Below are 18,292 nucleotides of genomic sequence, written 5' to 3' on the forward strand. Positions count from 1 at the left end.
CCCAAATCTTCTCTGATTCTTTCAGTCATATCTTAATTACAAAGGGGTCAAGGTAACTGTCATTCATGTCATTATTGAATGGGAGTTACATTAAACGAAATAATTTGCATAAAGTAATAAAGGAAGGATTACGTGCAAGATCAATTCTTAGAAATTATCATCACCTAAAAGAATAAAACGCATGGCTCTTGCGCTCATTATAAAAAACGAGACCTTTCGTTATTAGCTTCAATAAAATGAGCAGATTGTCGATATTTGTTTTTTGTACAGAAAAGTTTGCTAACACAATGTCATGCACGCGCTTTACTCCTTATAGTTTAGGCCCCACTTTATCAATCATTTGGCATTTTACTTCATTAAACACCAGCAATGTTGTATTTAAGTTACCTAATTACAATTTGGTATTAGATATTTGGTATTTAAGTTATCGAATTACAATGCACTTTTTTATTTTGGTAATAAAGTTACTTTATTGCAGTTTGTTATTCCTAAAAAACTCATAGGAAAATCGGAAAAATCTGACTTTTTATCAAGAATTAAATGCGAAGAATAACGTCAAGCCTTAATATCCGTTTCATTTTGAAGAATTCTACAAAACGGCTTTCAATGTCCGCAGGCATTATGGCCTTCGTGAAGATAGCATATCCTAGAACCCAATAACCTTCTCATCTATTCGAACCCACTAACCTTCTCATCTATTCATACACATCCCGGAATCATCCTCTGTTCACAGAATGGCGTAACAGCGGTATACACCTTCCCTAAGTCAAGTCTCCGGTCCTTCGGAGGAAAACGCTACAGGTCTGAAACACGTCTCGAGCTGCTGATTCGAGTGTTCAGCAAACAGTCGCTGGGTCCCCAGATAATGCTTCCTCATGATTGCTTCATTATGACAACAACGATGCCGGTTGTCTGATGATTGACCGCATCCACTCCAGGTCCTTCCCGAGGGCATACTGGGGGAGTGGCTCTTCACCAGGTCAATGGTCAGGAGTAGAAGTGACGGGTAGAGGTGAGGAGTGGAACTGAATTGAATGAAATGTATAATTTAGGCCAAAGGCCAAGCACAGGGACCAATGAGGTCATTCAGCGCTGAAAAGGAAATTGACATTAAACGTTTGAAAGGTGTAACAGAAGGAAAACCTCGCAGTTGCACTATAAATCAAATGTTAGGAGAGGGTGGAAAGTAAGATGGAAGAAAAAGAATATGAAAGGAGGTACAGTAAAAGGAACGAAAGGGGTTGCAGCTAGAGGCCGAAGGCACGCTGCAAAAAATCTTAAGTAATGCATACAGTGCACCGCATGAGGTGCACTGATGGCACTAGCCCCCTACGGAGAAGTGAGAAGTGGAAGTGATGAGGAAAGGTGGTATCATTTTTCTAACCTGGTCAAGACCTCAAGCGAAAACGCCTATATATCATTATTAAAGTTAAGTCAAGTTTGTCAAGTCTTTTATTCGCGTTAGATACTTATTTGTCAAGTTTGTCAACTTTTTTATTCATGTTAGAGAAATTTATGTTCTTAGGACTCCCCTCACAGAGGAAACTAAAATGAATACAGTTATATTCTGATGGTTCGATACTTTTTTTTTCTTTCTTCTTCTTTTAACGTGCTTTTTCCCATTTTTACATGGGGTGCAAGCACGATGCCTTCTTTTTGAAGGACTTTGATTTGGCTTTTGGGGTAGACTGTAGTCTCGATCGGCCGCCCTGCCTGACATTGCTTGACCCTGGTAGCGCATGTTACATGTATCATAACAGACCTAACGCCTTCCTCCCAGCAGCGAGAAGTTGTTGCGCGGGTAGGTCGAGAGTTCGAGACGTGTAAGATGTTCATGTTTTTTATAAGATGTTGTAGTGGCTTTGTTTTGTGTGTGTATTTAGTCTGTAACACCCATTTAACACCCATCTGCTTTTAAAGCAAACCTATCCGTTGATTACATACATAATCCCGGGTGTCTACACGGATAGCAAAGTGTCCGCCTCTCTCTGATCAGTCGGCTGGTGGATTTGGAACTCATGCCACAGACTTACGATGTCCGAAGCTGCTGCTGTAACCGACTGTGCCATCGAGGCTCTGTTCGATACCTTTTTTATTTTCTTTTATAATTCTCTAGTAAGTCTTTTCAACCTTTAAAAGTTTTACCTACTCTTCGAAGAATCCACAAATTATGAATCTATATCTATATGAATATTTCTTTTAATTATTTCTATATAAATTTCATAGTGTTTTTAGCGTGCATTGACCGCAAATAATACCCATTTTTTTTTCCTACTATACCGAGCACATATTGACTTCCATTTGCTTCGAAATTAATCCACTCATAATTTCTTTAAAATTTTTCCCTAAATCATTCTGGAAAAGAGAATGCTTCCCTGCAGAGAAAAGCAGCATGTGAACGTGGCGAGAGACGGTGGTTGATCGGGGCAGTAAAAGCAGAAATTGCTCGGGCAAAATTGCTACTTTATGACCTGGTATTTTCCTCCGTGTCTTTAGAGGCATTTTATCTTCGTTGGCCGAGATCTCTAAAGCTGAGACGAGCTCTGATATTGGGACCCGGCGAAAAGCTCCTCTTTTTCCGATGTGAGAGTTGTGTGCAGCGATTTTAAGAATAAAAAATAAGAAATGTATGAAAAGGTGAACTATGGTATTACGTGCTGTAATAATAATAATAATAATAATAATAATAATAATAATAATAATAATAATAATAATAATAATAAAGTAGTTTAGCACTGGAAAGGTGATGATTGTGTAATATTTCATGAAATATGTCTGAAAAAAGGAGGAAGAATATATATACCACATTTCCATTGGCATGTAACGTCATGGATATAAACCTTGACATCTATATTCCCACAGAGAAATAACGGCGGCTTCTATAACAGTGAAACCACATTTCATCGAAATGAATTCGTTAAGTTTTCATGTTGAATAAGAGTTTATGGCCCAACTCTTTCAGATCATAAATACAATTTCGCATTACAAAAGGCATCTGCTTGATAAACAGCAAACTGATAATCAAAATACCATTTGCAAACTGAATTCACTGGGGAAATCAAGTTACCTTCGGTCGATGTCAAATTCATTTCACACGGTGTACAACTTGACTGATGGTTCAAACTTATCTACTAGTTTTATGCGGCCATTGGACTAATATTGGGGCACTCAGCTAATTTTTTTACTATTTTTCCATTAATTTTGTGAGTCATTGCCAAAGTTGAAAAGGTTCATCATGTGTATCTGCTTACTTCTCAGTTTATTATTGTTTTATTAACGACTAAATACATTACGCAAAGACTATTACCAACTGACTCTTATTTGTATTAAAAATGTATTGTCATTTCGAAGCTAATAGACTGAGAAGTGTATACATTTATGCACATTCAAAAATTCTACCTGGCGAAATGCATGGGTTTACACAACTCGATATAAGAAACGTATATACTAACCCAAATAATCGCTTAGGCTACAAAACAGGGAACGTGTAATAGTGATGTTGTAAATGGTGATTCGTTTAGGAAAGAGTATTCGATTTGTTAATTAATCAGTTAATTTTATGCTAATAGGTGACTGCATTTAGTTATTTACCTCACAACAGAGAGAGAGAGAGAGAGAGAGAGAGAGAGAGAGAGAGAGAGAGAGAGAGAGAGAGAGAGAGAGATAACTCTCTGTTTCCATACGCCATCATGGATATAAACCTAGGTATATTACAAAAAAAATAACGCTGGTTTCTACCAAAGGGAAACCACATTTCATTCAAATACATCCTTTCAGATCATAAATACATTTGTGCATTACAAAAGGCATCAGCTTGATAAACAGTGAAACTATAATCGAAGTACCCTTTTCAAACTGAATTCAGTATGAAAACAGAACCATCAACGGTCGATGTAAAATTCATCTGATATGGTGTACGACTTGATTGATGGCTGGCGTCGGAATTCTAGGTTGTTCGCTGCTTTTCCGAAAATGTTTATACTCCTTTTTTTAGATTTTTAGATTTATTCTTCCAGTTTTGTTTCGAACAACTGCTAAAGGTTCTGTCTGTCTGTCTGCTTCCTTCTCATTTAATTTATTTTTTTAATCAAAAAGTAATTAACATATTGTAAAGACTATCAGTAATTAAAGCTTATTTTCATCTAAAAAAACTTGATTTTATTTAGAAGATAACATAGATGACATGAAACCTTTTACGAGTAATAGTACATGCATTTATGAACATATACACAAAAATTCTAACTAGGAAAATGCTTGAATTGCTACTAAATAAAATAAGAGACTAATATTCTAGTCGCAGGATTCGTTTAGAAAAAAAAATAAATTAAAAAAAATTGAAACAGCAATTGTGCAAATCATATTCGGGTTTTTAATTAACCAAGTAATTTTATGCAAATATGTGACGGCAGTTGGTCATTTATCTCACAATAGCAAGTTAGGAGAGAGAGAGAGAGAGAGAGAGAGAGAGAGAGAGAGAGAGAGAGAGAGAGAGAGAGAGAGAGAGAGAGAGAGAGAGAGAGCATATAAGGTTCTTTTTACATATGACTATAATGGATTTAAAACCTAGATTTATATATATATATGTGTGTGTGTACACATCTATATCTAGCTATCTATCTATCTATCTATATATATATATATATATATATATATATATATATATATATATATATATATATATGTATGCATGAGTGTGTGAGTATGTTCCATCTAACTTTTGAAATGCACTGAGCAATTTCCAACCAAATTTGGCATACATATGACTTACTATCTGGAAAAGAATACTGTGGGGGTAAGACATCACAGGCAACAAAGGGGGTGTGGGTGGAAAAGGGGGTGATATGTAAAAATAACCAAAAACGACAGATATTAGAGTCTAATCCAGTTTTCGAGGTTTGCTGAGATGAATAGTGACAATCCCGATGCCCTTTCAGTCCAAATTCAGCCCCGATAGAAACAGGGGGTGAGAAGGGTGATTTATAAAAGGTCAAATGTGTTTGGCATTGTAATTGAAGCAACTATCTTACAGGAGAGAGAGAGAGAGAGAGAGAGAGAGAGAGAGAGAGAGAGAGAGAGAGAGAGAGAGAGAGAGAGAGAGAGAGAGAGCTAATTGGTTGTCATCCAGATTTTTCCCAGGCAGCGCCAGTTTGGACAGCTTATGCACATATATACTGTATATATATATATATATATATATATATATATATATATATATATATATATATATATATATATATATATATATATATATAACGCTGTTTTTTATTAAAGCAAAACCACATTTGATAGAAATAAATTCGGTAGGCTTTTTGTGTTGCATAAGAGTTCTAGTTCAAAGCCTTCCAGATCATAAATTCATTCCCGCTTAAGAAAAGGCACCAGCTTAGTAAACAGTAAGCTGACAATCAAAATACTTTTCTTCTTTCAGTGAATTCAGTGGGAAACAGAATTATCACCGGCCGATGAAAAATTCACATGGTATGGTTTATAACTTGAATGATAGTTATCAATCACGTTATAAAGGGAATTTACGTTATTCACTTCCTTTTTAAGAATATTTCCGACAAACTTTTCAAGTTAATTTTTTTTTCTGTGAATTATTTCCATAATTTCAAAGGATCGGTTTTGTTCCTTCGTCAAGGATTAAGTAACATCATGAAAATACTATTAATGATTAGTAACTGATATTTATATCTTAAAGAGGATTCTCATTGGAACCTAGTACATATCACAGAAACCTTTTATTGGCCACAGCTTGTGCAATTAAATTTATATATCTAAAATCTGTGCCTAGATAAATGTATCAATTGACGTAAATAAATATAAGAAACACACACACACACACACATATATATATATATGTTATATATGTGTGTATATATATATTTATGTATATAAATATATAACATATATATTATATATAATATATATACACACACACACACACACACACATATATATATATATATATATATATATATATATATATATATATATATATATTCGTATATATACACACTGTATGTATGCGCGCAAACACACAATCCAATAACTCACGTATACTTAAAAGAAAACTTAGGAAAGTGGAATAGTGAAATTGTTAATGGCTATTTCGTGCAGTGAAACATGTTCCAGTGTCTCATTAATTAAGTACTTTTATGCTGGCAAGTGACAATGATTAATAATAAATCTTACAGCGTAAGTTCGATGAGAGAGAGAGAGAGAGAGAGAGAGAGAGAGAGAGAGAGAGAGAGAGAGAGAGAGAGAGAGAGAGACTTTAATACAGTGAAAGATATTTGAGTGCTCATAAAATGATTTACTCGTACTTTTACGCTGCTAAGTGAATACAATTAATAATTTACCTCTCAACATACAGTTCCATGAGAGAGAGAGAGAGAGAGAGAGAGAGAGAGAGAGAGAGAGAGAGAGAGAGAGAGAGAAACTTTTACTTATAGGGGTCATAACAGATATAAAAACACGAACTAAATGATGTAAGTCTTACAGAAAATCTCTCTCTCTCTCTCTCTCTCTCTCTCTCTCTCTCTCTCTCATCGACCCTTATGTTGTGAAATAAATCATTGATCACAGATAGCTATCAGCATAAAAGTATATCATTACTGAAACGCCTAAAGTAATTCATTGTACAAAACTGTGTCTCTGTCTGTCTGTCTCATCGAGCTTTATGTTGTGAAATAAATTATTAATCGCAACCACCTATCAGTATAAAAGTACTTCATTATTTCAACACTGAAATATACTTCACTGTACAATCGTCTCTCTCTCTCTCCCGCTGTCGAAGACAAGACAACGTTTTCTCTATGACTTTTAGATAACGGGACTCCGTAACAGTTAGTAGGGAAAATTTTGGTATATTTATCTAATGGAGAAAAGCCGAAACAGATCTAAAAATTCACCAGTGCTGAAGGAAAAAGTTTTATAGGGCTAACCAGGAGAAAAATTTATAAGTACCAGACGTAGGGAAAACTTTTATAGGGGTAACCAGGAGAAAAAATTGAAAGTACCAGACCTTTTAATTAGTAGCCAGATCTCCTCTCTTAATTTACATATTTGTTATACGGGTAGATAAAGGCGTAGAAATATGAATTACTCTCTCTCTCTCTCTCTCTCTCTCTCTCTCTCTCTCTCTCTCTCTCTCTATCAATCTTTCCATTCTTTAAACGAGCAAAAATAGATTAGATAAAATTTATATTTCAGATAAAAGTTCTCTTTTTTGCCTATTATTACCTTGTACGGGAGAATTAGTTTCTTGCAAGGAAAATTAAGTGGTATTCACATCATATTTTACATTCGGCATTCTTAGACATGAGAAACACATTGACATACCAGAGAAATGAAAGGAGCTGAAAAAGTGCACAAGTTTCTTTCAGGTATGATCTGGATCTACATATATTTAGTATGTGATGGACATCAAGTGTTTCTTGACATATTTAGACACACACACACACACACACTCAAACATACACACTTGCGCGCGCGTGCCAGCACGCACCGTATGGGTGGCATTAGTTTCAACTGTCCGCAGGAAAAGTAAATTAGGTGAGATATATATATATATATATATATATATATATATATATATATATATATATATATATATATATATAGTATATACAGGAAAGCATATATATATAGTATTATAGGAAAATGACAGGCAGAAGTTCAGTACTGAATTTCTGGTTGTCATTTTCCTGTGATTTGCTTATACACTGAAGTCACGTGCATCTACTATGATTTTTTAAGATATATATATATATATATATATATATATATATATATATATATATATATATATGTGTGTGTGTGTGTGTGTGTGTGTGTGTGTGTGTGTGTGTGTGTGTGTGTGTGTGTGTGTGTGTAATCCACTTAACGATAACTTACCAGCCCCAGAAACAAATTTGGAAGGTGTTACTGTCTTAAATAAAAATCTTTTTTCGGTAGTTTTACTAATATATATGTATATAATATATATGTATATATACAGGTATATATATATATATATATATATATATATATATATATATATATATATATATATATAATATTCCCTTTAAGGATTGTTACATCTCAAACACTTGAAATTACCCAAGAAGATTTTACTTCAAGGGAAAACATATTCTTAAAGTATTTTTACATGGTTAGCGCTTAAGGTCCGCGTAGCGTAAATAGCTTATCAAACAAAAAATGAAATGTTTTAAAACACCACAAACAAATACATCACTATACGCAAGAACCGTGACGAAGGGAATGGTGGTAATTGAGAAGATTGGAGATCCCAGATGGACAGATTGACCTTCCGTGTGGGATATTCTATGTAGGCTGCCGGTGGCTGAAGGCTTTGATGTGATACTTTGACAAAATCCGTGGAAATCCCGAAATTTGGAGGATTTGCAAGGTCACTAATGTTGACTGAACCGGAAAATGAAAACAGTGCGTGCCAATCACCGCGTGCCAATTACCAAGAAGGAAATCCATTGCATTGTGGAAAGAAATTGCTATAAATGCAACCTGAATGAATGTTATGAGGGAACTAAATATATTACTAGCATCTAGAAAAAAATTATGATTAATTTTTATTATATTTTTTTTATGCAGTGTTAAAGCTCTAGTGATTTTTTAAGCAGATATGCACAAGGAATGATGTTCATACAATTTTCTTGGCGACACGGCGGTTTGTGTCCTTGTTCAACTGAAATGATTATCAAAATGCATAACAAATAGGACTTACACCTTATATGTCAAGAATTAATGACATTAAATAGTTAAACGTTACGAATCTTTAAGGCTCATAATACTTTACATTAGACTGATGAAATTACATTATTGTAAATAGTGTAATTAATGAATTCAACGACGATAAAATAAACACTCAGACAAAAGATTCATGACATTAAATCGTTCTGTGTTACTCTTCAAAGCCCATAATCACTTTACACTACACTGATGTAATTACATTAAATTAACGTAAATAATGTAATATTAAATACTGAAACTAATACATATTTATTTTAACGTATTTCGATCAATGTAAAAACATTTTCCTATACCAAATCTATCTGTATTATATCCATCACATTTCCTGCTACGAATTATTCTGCGAAAAGAGTTATATAGGGCGAATTAGTGCGAATGGCGAGTATACCCTCACAGCACGGGTCAAACAATACCACAGTCATAAAACCTAACGAAGGAAATTTATAAAAAAAAAAAAAAAAAAATTAATAGCTGAACAGAAAACCTGGCCAATAATCGTCATAAATTGCATCTGGGTCACAGTCTGAATTCATCAGATTCCGAGAGCCGTGAAAGCGGACGAGTTATTGGAATTCGCCGAAAGAGAGATTAAACAACGATAGATTTTGTTTACAGCAACGCTCTATCAATTTTTTTTATTATTCCCTGTTCGTTTGCTTGTTTCTCCTTCTTTTTATTAGTCCTTGTTTGTTTGTCTTTTTTCCCTTTCTTTTATTTTTCTGCATATGTTTGCTTGTTTCTCTTTCCTTTTATTTTTCTTTCTTCGTTTGCTTGTGTCTCCTTCCTTTCATTATTCTTTGTTCGTTTTCCTGCTTCTCTTTCCTTTTACTATTTTCTCTTTTTTTGTTTCTCCTTCCTTTTATCATTCCCTATCCTTTTTTACTTCTACTTCTTTTTATTATCCCCTGTTCGTGTGTTTGTTTCTCCGTCCTTTTATTATTCCCTATTCTTTTTTATTTCTACTTCCTTTTATTATCCCCTGTTCGTTTGTTTCTCCTTCCTTTTATTATTCCCTGTTAGTTTGCTTGTTTCTCCTTATTTTATAATTCCTGTTCGTTTGTTTGTTTCTCCTTCCTTTTATTTTTCCCTGTTAGTTTGCTTGTTTTCTCCTTCCTTTCATTATTCTCTCTTCGTCTGATTGTTTCTCATTCCTTCTATTATTCTACCTTCGATTGTTTGTTTGGCCTTCCATTTATTATTTCCTGTTCGCTCGCTTGTTTCTCCTCCCTATTACTATTCTTGTTTCGTTTGCTTGTCTCTCCTCCCGTTTAGTATTCCGTGTTTATGTGTGTTTCTCTTTCCTTTTATTAATCCCTCTTCATTTGTTTGTTTCTCCTTCCTTTTATTATTCCCTGTCCGTTTGTTTGTTTCTCATTCCTTTCTCTACTCCCTTTTCGTTTGCTTGTCTCTCCTTCCTTTTTTTATTCCCTGTTCGTTTTCCTTCCTTTCATTATTCTCTCTTCGTTTGTCTGTCTCCCCTCCTTCGATAAACTTGAGCTCCTTAAGATGCGTCCCACAGACTCTTTGAGAAAGTCACGAACACTGAGGTTGGCCGTTGGAGCGATCAGTCTTGCATCGAGTTTCCGCTTCTTCCTCCAGCTGCTGCCGCCTTGACCTCCTCTGCATCAGAAGGCTAATATATATATATATATATATATATATATATATATATATATATATATATATATATATATATATATATATATATATATATATATATATTATATATGATTTTTTATCACACCGTCATTTATATATAGTCATGAAGTTAAGAATGCGTTAATATCAATTACGTTACCTGGGAATATCTCGCTGGGGAATTATCACTCGAACGGGGACTTATATGATAAACGGACGGCAGTACCAGTCCATTTACCACTTATAAATTTCCCCTTTGGTGATAATTCCCGTCGGGGATATTCCTAAGGTAGCGTGAATTTGATATTGCGACATTTGTAGCTTCATGATTATGCAATATATATATATATATATATATATATATATATATATATATATATATATATATATATATATATATATATATATAATCCCTTCTTTTACAAGTCATTGTATATGTGTCATTTTATTTACAGCATTATGCAAACACAGGCTCATTCATGTTACTAGAGAGAGAGAGAGAGAGAGAGAGAGAGAGAGAGAGAGAGAGAGAGAGAGAGAGAGAGAGAATTTAAAATAGATTTAAGAGAAAAACTTGCGTGTATATTCATGGCTGTAGCAATCCATAACCTCAAGTTTTTTTTACTCTTTTGAAGTCTGCATCACTAAAAACAATGCAGATTTGCAGCAGGCAGTTGCAGATGCAAGGTATCAGTGCCAAAGTTATTTTGTTGTTTTTCCATCCAAGTCTTTGTGTTCATTTTCAGACAGCAAACTGCCGGCATCTCTTCGTCCATATTTAAACCAGGAGATTTGGTTTCTTCCAATACGTTTGAGCCAAACTCTTCCATTACATAGATTTCACAAATTTATTAATTAGAACGAGCTTGATGGTGGGCGCTACGCTGCGCAGGGCAGAAGGGTGGATGTGTCCTGTCTCCCTTACCCTCCCGATCCCCTACCTAGTACGCCCGCACCCAGGGCGACAAACAGGTTTGCAGGAGGAGGGTGGATGTGTCATGTCTCTCCTACCCTCCTTATGCCCTACATACCCCGTCCCCACCCGCGGCGGACAAACAGGTTTGCAGAGGAGGGTGGATGTATCATGTCTCTCCTACCTATCCCGCCCCCACCCGGGGCGGACAAACAGGTTTGCAGAGGAGGGTGGATGTGTCATGTCTCCCCTACCACTCCCGATCCCCTACCTACCGCGCCCCCTCCCGGGCCGTACAAACCAGATCCACTCGGATATTATTATTATAGATAGATTTTAATGTGAAAGTGTTGATTACAAGGCATTCAAGTGACATCTAAGTAATTATAATCATTCTTTCACAATTCATGTTTTTTTTTTAAAGAAAAGCATGTTAGTTCTCTCTCTCTCTCTCTCTCTCTCTCTCTCTCTCTCTTCGGTCACATGTGTTTATTTGCTTTCAGTATGTGAATAAACTCTGTACAGTTCTACCTATTCATCATTAGAATTTTTATTTCTACATAGACAGATACGAAACATTTCATTTATTTTTTGTTTTCTGTATTGATAAGCATGAAAGCTCTTATTCTCCCTTAAAGGATAAACTTTTATACGTAAAGAATATTTACGGTTTTATTTGTGAAGTTATGTGTTAAGTAAAAAAAAAAAAGGAGGGATTATCAAAGGAACTACCTTACCTAAGCTGAAAACGTACGGAAATATAAAACGGAAAATACGTATACATATACATATACATAATAATTCCATCTTTGATATAAACCAAAGGAGATATAGTGCAGCAGATTGCTGTAAAAATCGTTCAGATAGTGAAACAAGCATGAAATTTGGCAATAAACATTCCAAGACTACGCCTCTTAGAAAAGGGCGCTGGCCACCTGAAAATCCAAGATGGCGGCTATTTTTCAAATGGGCCATCTATGTTGAGATTCACTGGTTTGGGAGCATCTATTGGATGGAATATGCCAGTTTTTTTTTAAAACTCGACTTTTAGGTTATAAAAATGTTCCATACCACACATTTTATTGAAAACCCTTTACTAAATGAATTGTAACCAAGATGGTGTACAAAAATGGTTGCCATAAAAGTTTTTTTTTTTCCATCCAGCGCTGCAGACATAGAGACCAACTGTTTTTATTTAATGGTATATTCATGTGATCAGACAGTTTAACTAATATGCTATTTTCAACTGAAATAGTAATGGCATGGTCACATACAACATTGTGTCTAAGACTGCAACCATAAAAAGAAAAGAAGAGAAATACGGACTAAACGCAACCAATCTATGTATAGGTCTCTCAACCTACACCTTTGAAAATTCGAGGATAAGAAGGTAGGCATAGCATGACACGTTGCATGCTCAAGCCAGATTATCTACTGAAAGAGAGGGCACATTTATCTAGACTTACATTTGCAAGTGCACAGAGCTGTGCAGGGAAGACTCCAGCTTGTAGCACTTGCACCTTTCTTCCTGACAGCCTGTTTTGCATCCACATTTGGTAAGCTGTTGGCAACTCTTGGCTAAGCGGCGAGTTGGTTGTCCAGAGGACTTGCCATGCTTCACCAGACTTTTGCCATCCCCACCAGCAGGGTCCCCTGGCTGTGGCTGACACTGGGTGGCCTGCCCCCACACACAACCAGCCTGGTACGCAGCACGCTTGGTGTTGGAGAGCCCCTGGCTGGTGGAATGGCCTCATATGCCCTTTGTTTTCTGGGCAAACATATCAAGTCCAGCCTCATCCACAAAAGCCAGCAGTGCTGGATCTTTCATACATAAGTATGACAAACCTCCTCCAGACTTCAGGTCACTCCTCTTCCACTCTGAGAGGGAGTGACTCAGTTTGAGAACACAGTGGAGGCCTCTGAAAGATGTTCCATGTCTGCCAGGCGGTCTTCGTTCTTGCTCCGGAAGGCTGACACTGTATCACAGCTCAGAACGATGGGAAGAAGAGCATGCCATTCACCTTCTCCTGGCCCAGAGCTGCACAGGTCATGCACAGCAATCCAGCGCAGGCTCTGGCCTTGGCCAAATGCCACCCATAGCTTCTCTAGCCCTCAGATTGTGGAGAGGGAGAAAGCACTGACTGCAACGATAAGAACATCTGTGTCATTTGCTTTAACCGTGATGGTCTTGGCTCCATGTTCTGGCATATTTGGCATGGAGAAAGATGCGGGTGTCAGCTTCTCATGAGAGCACTTTCTTCCAGTCCCTGAAGACTAGCCTCAAGAGTGCTGAGGACAGCAGACCCCTTTCGTGGCAATGACAAACATTTGTGGCAGACATCTGGGCAACTTTGTCTGCCAGAACTGGAACAACTCTGTCTTGTTGGCATCGTGTCTTAGGGAAATTGCGCCAGTTGGATGGAATTGTGTTCTTGTTCGTCACCTTGCGCCTTCCTCCTTGACCACGTTGGAGCCTGGTCTCAGCTTTGAGGCTGGATGTGCTTGTATACATCAAATACAAGATGTGATGATGTGTACTTGCTGCTATAGGATTGTATCACAGGCAAGAAGTCGCAAAGCGCATAGCCCTCAAAGGTCTTTCCTTTCTTTGGTGGTATGGGACCAAAGCTGATCCATCTGGCAATGAGGACATCAGTCTTTGGTCTTTGTCTTCAGTGTAACATGACTCTCCAGGGACTGAGGTCAGCTGAGACTTCGACATGTGTACAGCCTACCACCACTAAGGGAAGCTGGGAATGTTTGATTTCGTGTTGGAAGAAATTCCTGCAGATCACATTCACGGCTCTGACAGGATATAAATAGCTTTGAGAAAAGCTGGCAATCCTCCTTCAGAAGTTTTCTGCTTTGACTGTTCTACAGGAGAAGCTTCTTACCTGAAGAAGTCAGTTCTGTTCTTCTTTATCGGCTCATAGAAGGAGACTGCATTGTTTGCCAAAGAGTCTGAAAAACTTCTGAAATTTAGTGCGGCCTCTGTCAAGGTGTGTCTGAAGTTCTGCTGAGCTGGGTGGGCAATGTCTTTGTTGTCAATGGAATACAGATCCTGGCTTTTCCCCTGAAAAGGACTTCCCAAGTGTTGCAAAGCCAATGACAGTTTGCTGACTCTCCAAGAATGTCTTCGCGCATGAGGTGTTTGTTCATGGTGTGTTGTCTGCTCATTAGACTCTTTACTTTGAACCTCTGTTTCAGATGTAGACACCAAGCGGATGATCTCTGGGCCAGCCACTCATCCATCTTCTGAGTGCTGACGGATCTTCAGTCAGCCCAATGGCTCCGCCATCAGCCTTTATAAGGCATTGGTCTGCTCATGAGCTTGGTCAAGAGCCATTGCTGAGAACTGGCGATCTGGTCTTGTGCACAACAAAGTTGCCAGCCTGAACTCCTTCTTGTGCAACTCTGGGTGAACTCTAGGGTAAGCATGTCCCTGAGGTGAATAGGCAGCCAACGAGCATAGTTTGTATTATTGTTGGAAAAGAAGTAAACAGTTTATGCAATGCCTGCAGTAGAGGACAATTGGCCTCTACGAAGGACCTGATCAGTAGAATATCACAAGCCCATAGACAACAGACCATGTGCCAGAAGTGGAATCCGTGGACTCTGGTTGTCTTCGAAGGTCACCACTCCTCAAACTCTAATGCCTGCTCATTGTTGTTTGCTTTTTCAGCACAGTAGTCAGTGTATGCTGTCCTCAGGAGTTTGGCAAACTAGAGGCTGTAACCTGGTGCACCCTGCCGTGTCCTGGTTACACTTGCAGTTGACAGGGAAGGGATTCTGCAGTTCCAGATGAAGCAACTCCTGCCTCCACCAGAGCTCCTGTCCAACACTGCCATGAAGAAGAGTACCAAGAGATGTCATTGCTGCCATCTCAATGTGCAGACCACCAAACATTACCAGATACTTGTTCCTTGCCATACTGATCAGGCCACTGCCACTGCACCTGCTTTGCCACGGCATAGATTGGTTGATCAGCTGTGATTATGGGTATCTGCCAGGTTCAGAAAATCAGTGACATCCCGCACTTTCTGCATCACGTGTTTGATCGTAGCAACAGAATGAGCCTGATCACGCAGGAGAGGAAGCAATGAAGCATGGTTACTTCCAAATTCTGGGCTTCATTGAAGCGGTGATGAGCTAATTCACGCCAGATTCACTGCATCATCTATTTCCTGGGTGACTATGACCTTGTTCAGCCACTGATACCCAGTGCTGTGGCCCCAAGATATCTGTGGGTGGCTTTGGTATTGCAGTGTTTGGTGGCACAGGGTTCTTTGTTTGAGAGGAAGCTGGTGAGATGTTTGTGAATGTGTCCGGCAATTCAGGCATACCCTTGGCTCGGCTCTCCCGCGCTGGCACATCCTGTCTATTCAGGTGCGGCTATCTAACTATAGCTGGTCTGGGGCTGTTAGAAAGCATTTGGGACACTAAACTAAACTATACTACAACTACTAGTCTAAGACTACAGGATTAGTAAAGCTGGATTAGCTGGCACTGAACCCCATGCTGAGTTACACAGCAGTGATGTCACCAGTGTGCCCTGGTTGTGTGCAGACATACACTCTTTTACATTTATTAATTTTCCTTCAAAATTTATGAGTTATTCGAAAGAGATGGCCTCATTAGGATCTAAAACCACAGAAACCAAGATCCATGCTTAAAACGATAATTGTTGAACGGGCATTATTTCTCATTATAATTATTGTTTCTACCTTTTCTTGGCAGCCATATAGCCCCCATATTTAAAGGTAAACTGCACTGGGAAGCTACAGAAACATAATATTCACAAGAAATAGTATGGAAGAGCTTTACCATATTGCTAGAAGCAAATACATGCCATTCTAGTGAAAAATTAGCCAAAATCTGTCGATACTGGCCGCCATCTTGAATTTGGCCGCCATATTAAATTTTTGCGTGGCCAGCGCCCTTTTCTGATAGAGGAACTTTAAAGAGCACTTTAAAAGAAGGAAGCGTGGTTTGGGTCTTCCTTCTGGAAGTAAATCAGAACTCGTACGAATGTCTTTGCGGCAGGAAATTTGTTGCAGCAAACGAGATCCAGGACGGACCCACGATCTGGAAGAAAAATCTCGCAAGACATTCCAAACGCTGAAGAATTTTGCTTCTTCATTTTTTTCACGTTCTAAAATTCCTGACGGAAAAATAAATGGAGGATGATAGGAAAGATGAATGTCTCTCTCTCTCAATATGTATCCATATTTAGACGGAATCTATAACGTTTTGAGCAGGATACTAGTTTCTCCTCAAAGATGGAATTCGTGTTTCACATCATATTTCTAAGTATTTTATGAGTTAATTCTGGCAAACTTTCCCCTACAGGATACGATAGTATTTTGCAATACTTCTCCCCAGAATAAACTTTTACTATAATTCCTCCGTTAAAAAAAGAGAGAATAAAAGAAGAATTGAAAATATTTCTGATCCAGAAGTATTATTCTTTCGTCCTGAAAGCTGAACTTTCAGCAACACAACAGATCTGTGAAACTGAAAACAGAGGAACAATACCTAACAAATCCATTTACTCTTTTCCCTTTTCGTAATTGGAGATTCGCGTTACAGAAATAGAGATCCTAGAATTGAAGCCATTTCGTTTTGCAATTTCCCAGTCCATATCAAGCTAATTCTTTTAGGAATCTGTCACAAATATGATGAACTGTGCAGCTCATAATTCCCACCAGTCCGTGAAGGGAAATCGGAATTTTCGTCATAAACTAAAAGTAAAAATGAAATTCGAAATATGGCTCTTCTGCGGCTTTATAAATCTCGAAAGTATTTGTAATTTTCATGGATATGATACAAATATCACAAAGACTAAAATTTGAAGCGAGGTTTGAAATATCTGATACTCGAGTAAGTGTGTGCGTAAGTTGCTTCTTTCCAATCACCTTACGTGACATTTAGACACCACACAGAGGAGAAAATCTGAAGCTTCGAAACTTCCATGTGACTTTTGAATAAACCAAAAAAATTGATTAATTTTTTTTTTTTTACTTCGTATCTGGAGCAAGCCTTCTTAGAATGAGATACATGTATTTTAACAAAATGGGATGATGCCCTCTCAGAGAGTCGAGAACTTAATGGCTTCCCTGCACATGCAATCTCGTCTAAGTGTTATGCTAATAAGCAGGGGACCACTAGACAATACTACAGGCAAATAGCCATTTCAGTGCAACAATGACATAGGCCCCCATATACAATAACTCTGTTTATCCTTCAGGTCTTGTTCTATTCTCCCGCGTTCCCTGAAGACAGCAAACTAAATGAAAAAGAATTTCTGGAGCATAGCAAGTGTATCTGCAGGTGAACTTTGTCATATATGCAGCTGGAAGCATATGGTTTTTAGATATAGTTGTCTTCTTGCGTATAAGTAATTGAAGGGAGAAGGGACACAACGACAAAATTAATTAATAAATTAATAAAAAGATAAATATGGAAAATGTTGATGCTCACTCATCATTTTATGCCGAGGTCGAATGGACTGTACCCTCACGCCCGCATGTAATAAAAGCTGTGCTTAGGGTGGGGGGATGTGGGGCAGCCGGTAGGTGGGAGGGGAAACAGCAGAAAGAAAAATCCAAAAAGCACTAATGCAGAGGGGAAAAAACAGACAGTGACTATTATTGAAACGATTATGACCAAAGTGACGAAACAAATGAATTACAGTCTTGCGCTGGATCTCATTGTATGATTATCAAATCGCACGAATCTAAAAATCTAAAAGTGCTAAAAGGTATTATATATATAGTGCATGATATATATATATATATATATATATATATATATATATATATATATATATATATATATATATATATATATATACATACATATATATATATATATATATACATATATATGTATATGTATGTGTATATACACACATATATACACATATATATGTATATGTGAGTATGTGTATATATATGTATGTATAAGTAT

This window comes from Macrobrachium rosenbergii, chromosome 55 (genome assembly GCF_040412425.1).
Source record: "Macrobrachium rosenbergii isolate ZJJX-2024 chromosome 55, ASM4041242v1, whole genome shotgun sequence".
Classification (NCBI taxonomy): Eukaryota; Metazoa; Arthropoda; class Malacostraca; order Decapoda; family Palaemonidae; genus Macrobrachium; species Macrobrachium rosenbergii.